Genomic DNA, 10,071 nt, shown 5'->3' on the forward strand with positions numbered 1-10,071 from the left:
TGTGTGTGTGTGTGTGTGTGTGTGTGTGTGTGTGTGTGTGTGTGTGTGTGTGTGTGTGTGTGTGCGCTGATAATGACTTGCAAATAAATAAAAAAAGGCTTTTATGTAATACAGTTGAATGGAAATTATTCTTATGACAATTCTAGTTTCAAGAAAACAAGCAAGAAAAACATCAGACTCTTCCTTTTCTGCATTTGACCAAGAACCTTGCTCTTTCACGAATACCTCTGCACTTACATATATTGATAATGCTAACGATGACGACTATATTGATGAGGATGATTTTGAGGAAGTTGTTGATTAGGACATTCATGATGACAATGACAATGTTGATAATTATGTTTATGTTGAGATTAAGTAAAATGAAAAAAAAAGTCTGCTTCCATACACCCTGGGCCTTGGCCTGGGCCTTGGTCTGCTGCACTGCCTGTCAGCACCTGTGCCTGATCAGACTTGAAGCTGTTTTTTTTTAACTTACTGACGTTGCTTGCTCCCTGTCTAGATCCTTGCTTATGATTTACATCTCCTTTGACAAAAGTGTCTCTTAAATGAAATTATAATATCTTAACATTGTGACCGGTGCAGCTAATTGGTGCAGCAGTGTCTCTGAATGTGTTTGTCCGTCTGTTTTCAAACAATCTACCAGAGTTTTTCCTTGCCTTGCCTATCACTCAATGCATACTGAAATAGAGTCAAGACATGCCTGAACAAGTGTTTTGTCCAATATCACTCTTTTTTTCACTAATCAAATTAACTATACTCCCTAATGTATACTTAATAGCTAATGGTCATGTTATAGTGAACATTACATTGACATTTCATGCACATAATTATTGAGTGGCTACATTTACATTCTTAGAATTCATTCAGATACTCAAATAAATTGGTGGAGGCTTCACTTGATAATGGAAACATTTAAGACACAGCACATGACTCATGGAAATAAAATTAATAAGAAAAACAGGAGACTATTTAGAAAGTGCTGTGAGTAATCCGAAGACTAGAAGTGCCCTACAGTCCCATGTCCATTTATTATTTACTGTTAACGCTGCACCAAAGAGTCTTTCAATCTTAAGACCCATGTTACCCTCCCTCTTTGACAAGACCCTGACAGGCTGTAAGGGCACACTCACACTATAGGCAAAGTTGTCCCGTACCACGCTTAAGCCGGATTCCCCCCCCCCCCCCCCCCTCTTTACACAAGCTCCAGAAGGTAAATGGACTTGAACTTCTATAGCACTTTTTTTTAAAGGTATCTTTTGGGCCTTTTTGCCTTTATTGGACAGAACAGCTGAAGATAGACAGAAAATGCCGGGAGGAGAGAGTGGGGGGTGACATCCAGAAAAGGGCCGAGGTCGGACCCCAACCCACAGCCACTGCGACGAGGTCCACAGCGCTCTATACATGGGGGGCGCGTCATAACCGCTAGGCTATTGGCGCTCCTTCTATAGCACTTTTCTAGTCTTTTGAATACTCAAAGTGCTTTTACACCACAGGTCACATTAACTCACTGACACCAGTGATGACAGAGGCTGCCTTGTGTAGTGTCCATCAGTTTGAACTAATCCCATTCAGACACATTTACATGCTTCTAAGGTTGCAGCAGGAGCTATATGGTGTTCAGTGTCTTGGCAAAGGACATCGAACGATCGAACCCTCAACCTTCCAGTTGAGAGATGACCACTGAGCCACAGTCGCCCCAATGGTAACGATGGTCCTGGCGCCACTTATTCCAACCCTGAGACAAAGAGTAGTCAAACAGTAAAGTCTTTTCCATAGGCTCCCTGAACTTCTCCCACACCCAGGTATTTGCCTCTGCTCTACCACCTGCCCCAGTTAAGGTTCTGCATATACTGTCTTGCCTTGTCCCCCGACCCCCATGCCCGGCCAGGCCCATTGAATGTGTGTGATTGTAATGCTTGAGAGTGTATGTGTGCTGGTAAGTATAAACTGGTACATCCTATCTTCTTAAATCACTCAACACTGCATTGATATCTTTTATATTTTGGAAACAGATGTCTTTACAATGTGTGGTTAGAGCTACACCAATACAGTTCACTGTGTACTGACCCCAGCTAATAAATAATGTAACAGCACTGACCACACAGACATATTAGTTGACCAGATGTTTATATTAATGGTGCTTAATGTTAGATGGGAGGGAAGCACTAAGAGGACAGAAAAGTGCTTTGAATGAAAGTGTGGATTAATGATTTGTATGTGTATTTCTGCAGGAGGGTTTGAGTGTCCTGTACCTGTAAGGCCTTTGACGATCAGGGAATATTTTAAGTAAGTGGGAACGCTTCTAAAGGATAAACAATACATCGTAGAGGGAAAGAAATAAAAGGTCAAATCATATTGCAGACATTCTCTCTGCCTGATTTTACATCACTAATTATGAAATACAAACAATATCGAGTAATTGTTCAAAGGATTTGAAAATGTTATACCAGGTTTGAGCTGTAAACGCTAAAAGCTATAGGGGCTCTTAGGCAGCCAGTTATACTTAAATATGTTTTTACAGGTCTCTGTGTCTATGTTTGAGCCTATGCATTTATTATGACTAAATTGCCACTGGCATTTCCTCAATGGTTATAATGCCTCCATTAGTGAACAGCTAATTCATAATATGTATCTGCTTGCTGTTGTAAATACCTTCACGGGTTGCTTACAATTCTACATTGTTATGATACTTACTATACATTTTCTCAGAAGCTGCTTGGGTTGGTCATTTATCTTTACTAAAATGCGTGATACATTCGGAGAAGGTTGGTGTGTGTATTGTATGTGCATGTGATTTGTACGGGTGCATACAGGATTGGTTGGGTGGTGCGTCTGTGTGCTGTCTGTCATTGTATTTGTCCCCTAGACAAGTAACATTATCTACAGCCTGATTTCTCTGCCCCCCCCCCCCCCCCCCCCCCCACCCCCAAAACACACACACACACACACACACACACATACGCCTCCTTTCCAGTCCCTCTTTACTCTACTCTTCCCTAATATTCTAACATTCATCCATCCTTCATGTCATCTTAAGCCGTCCCTTAGATCTTCAGTCTGGCCTGAGTTGTAAACAACTGTCATATCTGGCCTTCTTAAATGGCCTTCACAGTTAGACCAGCACAAAAGCACAATCACACACACACAAACACACACACACACACACACACACACACACACACACACACACACACACACACACACACATTTCTCATCAATGTTTTAGAAGGAGGGCTTGGTTTCAGCTAGCTATACCCCATACCCAGGGCTCACTTATTTACATCCGGCTGCCCCTGCACCACTGAAACCTCAACAGCAACATCAATGATTCATAAGCCAATGTTTTAGCAAAATGCATGCTCTGTCGATACAGAGCAGAGAGGAAAGAAATAGGAGCAGGGAAATGACAGTAGTAAGGAAAGATGGTGAGTAGAGAAGAAGGGAGGAGAGAATAATGAAGAAAAAAGAGAAAATTAGATGGGAAAGGGATGTAGAGAATATTGGAAAAAAGGGCCACTCAACCTCAAGTTGCTCCCGCTGCTTCGGTGGCGTAAGAACGTGTATGAATGGTATTAGTTATTCTGATGATCACTTCACATAGTAGGTGTGACATGTGGTGTAAAAGCAAAAGCTAGAAGACTAGGAAAGTGCAACACAAGTTCAAGTCCATTAACCATTTAACATTTAAAGATAAATAATCAGTAAGTTTGAAAGAGTTAAAGTTAGTAAATTTGGTAAAAGGGATAGAAAGAGCAAAGGGAAGATGAAGGATGAGAAATCGTAATGAGAGGACACGAGAATGAAGATTAAGAAAAATAATTAAGATGAGTAGGGCAAATACACATTAGGGTTGGATTGTAACAGGGAAGATGTAGAGACGGTGAGATGAAAATATGTGAAAGGGAAAGAGGTATTAAAGGAGAAAAGCAACAGAAAAAACTAAAAATAAAAGGAAAATAATCGTGAAATACGGATGGGACAGAAGAGATAGGGCACTGAGGAGTTAAATATATGAAAGCCAGGTAAAACCAACATGAAACAATGAAGCAATATTCTCCCTCCACTTATACCTCCTCTTCATTTCTCCTGCTTTTTCTTTTAATCCTCCAAAACTTGATCCCTCCTCAATGGACGAACACAGACACTGTTATCTAACTACTGTCAGAAATCAATGACAGTCTGCAGACACCAAAAGACACATGATTCCAATATGTATTTTACTCTTTAGATTTCAGTAGAATATGAGAGTACATTCCTCTTGGGACTTGAAAGGAGTGCACAGTAATTTTCTCATTGATTTGAAGAATGTACCTGTGTTTTGAGATTGTGGTATATTTAGTTGTGTTGAGTTTTTGAATTATGTGTTTTGTTAATTAATGTCTTGTGAAGGAGGGGCAGATTATATAAGAATACTCTACTTTCTGCTCCTTTTAATTCAAGATTTTAGATTTTATGTTTGTATTTAATTGTATTGTTTGGTCGATTAATTAAATTAAATGTACAAATAAAATAAATAAAATAAAAACATGTGGTTAGAAGCTCTAGTGTAAGTTCAGCCAGGAAGACATTATTTTTCTAATTGACCACTTACTTGCTAACTCTCACTTCCTGCTGTCATCGTCTGGGGATATCATCGTCTCCTTCTCAGGTTGGTGTCTAACCCTCATTATGAGAATCATCTCACTGCTCTCTTTTAAAATGTGATTCTTTACAAAATCATCACCCATCGATCATCATAATTCAACATCAATCTGTTCTCAGTAAGTCATCGGCAACCATCACCACCAATATCTGGACTCCACAGGGGGATTTATCATGCTCAAAGAAAACATTATAAATCTCCCCATAGAGTCCAAGCGCCAAAGATCTTCTGTCAAGATATATCATCTTATTGTATTATTTATTCAATGAATATTTTTCTGTTCATTCACTTGTATCTCCTGATTGAAATACAGTTACACAAGGGCAGCTATGGCTCAGCTGGTAGAGTCAGTTGTCTCTCAACCGGAAGGTTGGGGGTTTGATCCCGAGGTCCTGCGGCCATGTCCATTGTCTCATTGGACAAGAATTGGGTTTAGATTGGGCTTATGAACGTGTATAGATAGGATAAGTTTCTTCTGATGGTCGCTCTCCATAGCAACCTCTGCTATCAGTGTGTGAATAGGTAGGTGTGGTCTGCAGTATAAAAGCGCTTTGAGTAGTCTGAAGGCTAGAAAAGCTACAAGCTCAAGTCCATTTACCGTTTACATGATTATGAAAGTCTGGAGCTAAAGGGGCTGAAATGTCTTTGCAAGTATGGGAAATCACATTTATGTTACCTTAAGAAACACATCATTGATCTCTTAGTCAAACACAAGTGGTAATAGTTATCAACTGTTACCCTACCTTCTCTTTATTTCCATTATTACAGGGTAATGAATTCAGATAGTTTATTCATCATTTGTTTTCTTTTTGTGGATTCAAGCCGAGACTATACAAGCTCATCCTGTTTGAGTTGTGATTCATATACTTTTAAAAACTGTGGTTGATCTAAATCCTTTAAAGCCCCAGTTCTAACAAAGCTCATGAAAAAGTTGTTGATTTATTTCGAATTGCATTTTGAACAAACACAGTTAAATATTTATGCTTGACAGGTATGGAAGTGAATGGCAAGAATATTAGTCGTTAGAAAAAGATATGGAAAGACGAACACAGAGTTCAGAGTGAGAGTCTGACAGACACAAAGGAAGGGAGAGGGAGTTGGCCTTGACTTTGAGGTAGAGTTACTTGAGGGTAACAAGGACGGGACACTGCATGTGAATTTCTCTCCCTCCATCTCTCCTTCTCTGTCTATATTTTTCTGTCATTTGGTGCCCAAGGTGAAATTATGATAATAAGAGAAAGGAAAAGCTATTACTGTGGCTGCTCTCTCATTATGTAAATGATATTAAACAGGTCCTCTGTGCCTGCTATGTGTGTGTTTCTGGTGTGCACGCAAGATGGAGCAGCCAGGTGCAAGTAGATGACCAAATATTTGTGCACAATTTCACGTATCCACCTGTGTTTGTGTCGATGATGGTTTGTGCATGTTCAGATATTTCCAAAATATCTCCAATTGTGTCAGAGTGTGAGTGTGCATATGACTTTGTCCTGAGGCAATGTTTGCTAATCTCTACAAAGTGATTACAAGGTGTCACACTCCCCCACATTGGATATTACATGTTAATTACACACCATGTTTTCACCTGCTATGATAACACATCACACGCATGAAAAAGTGTACAGTGCAAGTTTTTGTGTGTACATACTATTTTAACATATTCATGAGATCATTTCACATTTGACAGAAAACTGCAGGTATCAGGGTGTGTAATGTGCATTTGTGTGTGGAAGAACATTTTTTTGACACAGCAGCAGACAGCTAGCAGTCACTTAAACATCTCATACGCCTCAGTCATTTCAATGGTTAAGGTATTAATGTAACTGTGTCTTACATGCAAACAAATTGAATCTTAGACACATTTGCAATGCCAGCTGCCATTTTTGAAGCTACAAAGTGTGAGAAAAAAGCAGTTTGACAAAGGTCACGTTTATGTTTTGCATTATTATTTTTAGTAAATAGAAAGTTACTATTGCAAAGTTCATCAATTTCACTGAGTGTGAATCATCTTTGAGTTATATTTATTTTTCATTTCCAAATATTAAGGTCACAAAATCCATTTTTTGTTTTAAATCTGAAGGATATTTTTTAAGGTAAATGAGTTCAATGTTTCTTCACTTAGTCCTTGCAGGAGGACATATTAAAGATTGTGTTGTTCCTCTGGCCACCCGCCGATGACCAGTACAAAAAAAGGCTTCTTTTTTTCTCTCTGAGGGCCGGTATGTTGACAAAGGCAACTGAGGTTTGAATGCAGATCATCCTAAATTTTTAAACCCAAGACCATTGGTTCATAAAAATCATTTTGTTTTATGTGGTGTATAAATTTGCCTCCTGTTTTCATTTGCAATTTTTTGTTTTATTTTTGTAATGAAAGTTTTTATACTAGTCTGACTGTCCTCTTACTTCTGCGACAAGTTATCAACAGAAACCTTTTCAACAGTGGAGCTTTTAATATCACGAAGATGATTGACTCTTTATAATAACTGCATAAGGCATGAAAGTAAACTGTAAAAAAAAAAAAACGACTTAAGTGTTCTTATGATTGCTTATTAGGTGATTATTTTGTAAGACTCTGAATAAACTTTCTACAGTGAAAGAAAGAAGGGGTCATTTAAAAGTGGCATATGTTAGTTGTTAGCTATTATATGATATTTGGAGCTTGAGAGAAAGGTCAGTCAGGAAGACTTACATGCTGATTATATTATATATATATGTTGCATTGTATACATGCTCAGCTAGATTGTCCCACAGTGTACTCATCGCCTTCTCATATCCATAGCAGTGTTCCTCTCACTCATCATAAGCCTATCATATTGCAGCTGTCTTCTTTAAATATGTTGTAACATACAACCCTCCACCTCCACATCCGTTTTATCACCTTTATCATCTCATCAGCCTTAGACAACATCATCAGCCAACAACTCCGCCACCGGTGTCTGGACTCCACGGTGGAAAAGATTTTGCTGCCGCTCAGGGCAGACATCCTTCGATCATTCTATCTCCCTGAAGAGTTTAAGTGCCAGACTCTTTGACAATAATTCAATATTACATCATCTCTGTGAAATAAATATTTATCTATTATTCATTTACGTGTCTCTCCTGATTGAAATATAACAGGTAATCACGTGCAAACAATTCTTAGTATTGTTCATTTTATATTTGACTATGATTACATCATTGAGCTTGTATTAAAATCTAGCATTTAGTTAAATCAATAGACATTTTCAAGAGTTTTACAAACAGTAATTCCCTTCAAGCAAATAACAGAAAGCTACTCTGTGAAACTCAATTCAATATTTTTTTGTTTTTTTATGATAATTTCTGACATATATTGACAATTTGCTGAACCACTTTTCTTTCTCTCACTCTGTCGTCTCTCACTTTACGTTTTATCTCTCACTTTTTTTTATTTGAACTTGATTGCATGTTCACTGTAATGTATGTGTGTGTGGGTCGTTGTATTTGGTATGTGGTCTGTTCTGCTCTACTCCATTGCTTGTTTATGTGCTTCATACCACTGGTCCTCGGGGGTTTATAAATATTGATTGTTACAAAGGATGGATAGATGCTTGATAGCCTGCCCAGGCCCTGGGAAAACACACACACACAGACACGCACTCATGCATGCACACACGCGCGCACACACACACACACACACACACACACACACACACACACACACACACACACACACACATTTCTTCAAGACACCTCAACCAAATACTTAATCAGTCTGATGGGTCAATTTTATAAGAAGACAAAATTGGAATTGTTAAAGCACAAAAGACAGCAGTTGTCAGTTTCTCAATTCATCAAACACATCAAATAAATCATTTTTACACATTTGTAGTAAGAGTTGGGTAGTAAGAGAGCTCATCTTTAAGACTATCGCAGAAGAAAAACCTTAAATCAGAGTCAGATATGTTTATTTAATTATAAACTAAGAAGTTTCATATTATTTCATAATATTGCATGTTTCTGTTCTTTTGTCAAGCCTGCGTCTTAAAAGCAAATATAGATTTAAATGCCTTGAAAAACAGTTAAATCATAGCAAAGTTTCTAATTGGCATTACTCTTTCTGAAAAAGGGCATGTAAGCCGAATAGCTCTTCATTTCTGTACATGCAGCAATAGTTAATAACAATGTTAGTGTATTTAATACTGCACTGTTTATTAAAGCCCTTAGAAAGTAAACAAGATCTGGTTTGATTTGATCATTTTGGCTACAAAAAATGAAATTAGCTTTCTTATAATTTAGTTGATTCTTTCACTATCTTGATATATAATATCAGATTCAGAATTAATTAAATATAGAATAATTTGGTATGATTTGATACAGTACGATTGGATCCAATACAAATTGATAATTGATAATAAAGAATTTTCTTACTCTCTGGCACTGGAAAAAAAAGGAACAATGTATAAGTTCAAGCAACATGTATTTTTTTTTTGTTTATCGCTTTTCCAGAAATAAAAGAATAGGCTTTCTGTCCAAATAAATGTTCTGACATTGTGAATAGTAATTGAGCTGTGATAGACACAACCATGCCCAGGCAATGTCACAATTTCACAACTTAAAAAAGGGTAGAGGACCCGTATGTGCAAAACCAAAATTATTTAATTAAACAAAAGGAGAAAAGGAGAAAAAAAAATCATCCAACATTCAACATTTGAGTTCACATAAGGAGTTCAGAGACACGGGGAGGGTTGGACGACGGAAGGGCAGGAATAACAACAAGACATAAAACAGCAGGGGCAAAAATTGCAAAATAAAACAGGAAACACTTAAACTTAACTTGGAAATATCCGAATTGAACATAAAAACAAATCATGCCAGGTGTATTACTTTGTTTGGGGGAGGAATACATTTTGTTACACAGAAATCTTTGTGGGCATTGTAAAGCCCTGCAAACACGTACAAAGAATTTAAATTCCCCAAAGAGAAAAAAAACAAGCCAATTTAACTATTATAGTAGATGTAAAACACTGCATGACTGCTGTGTCTGGTTAGGAGGTTACAAAATTTGTCTCTCTCAACTTCCCATTCAGTTTGTCAACCTTAGCCATACAAGTCCAACCAACCAGACACCCTGACTTTGACAAATTGTGGCTGGAAAGTGTTTCATGTTCAGCTCTATTTGGGCTACTACTTGCTGATTATAGCATCTTAGCACATGATTCCTTCAGTCTCACTAATCACTTTTCTTTTTCCCACGGCTGCTGCGACGAGGAGGCTCCATACATGTACCACTAATAACTTTTCTACAAAGTGTACAGACTGGCAGACTTTTGGAAAGTCTCTGTTTCCTGATAATAAAAACCACATGACTTCATTTCTGAGGTGGAGAACTGTAGGATGTTACAAGCGTGTTTTACATTGCTCCTTATTTAAAACTGATGATTATGATATAATGAGGGAGAACAGATGTA

This window comes from Labrus mixtus, chromosome 17 (assembly GCF_963584025.1).
Source record: "Labrus mixtus chromosome 17, fLabMix1.1, whole genome shotgun sequence".
NCBI classification, from domain to species: domain Eukaryota; kingdom Metazoa; phylum Chordata; class Actinopteri; order Labriformes; family Labridae; genus Labrus; species Labrus mixtus.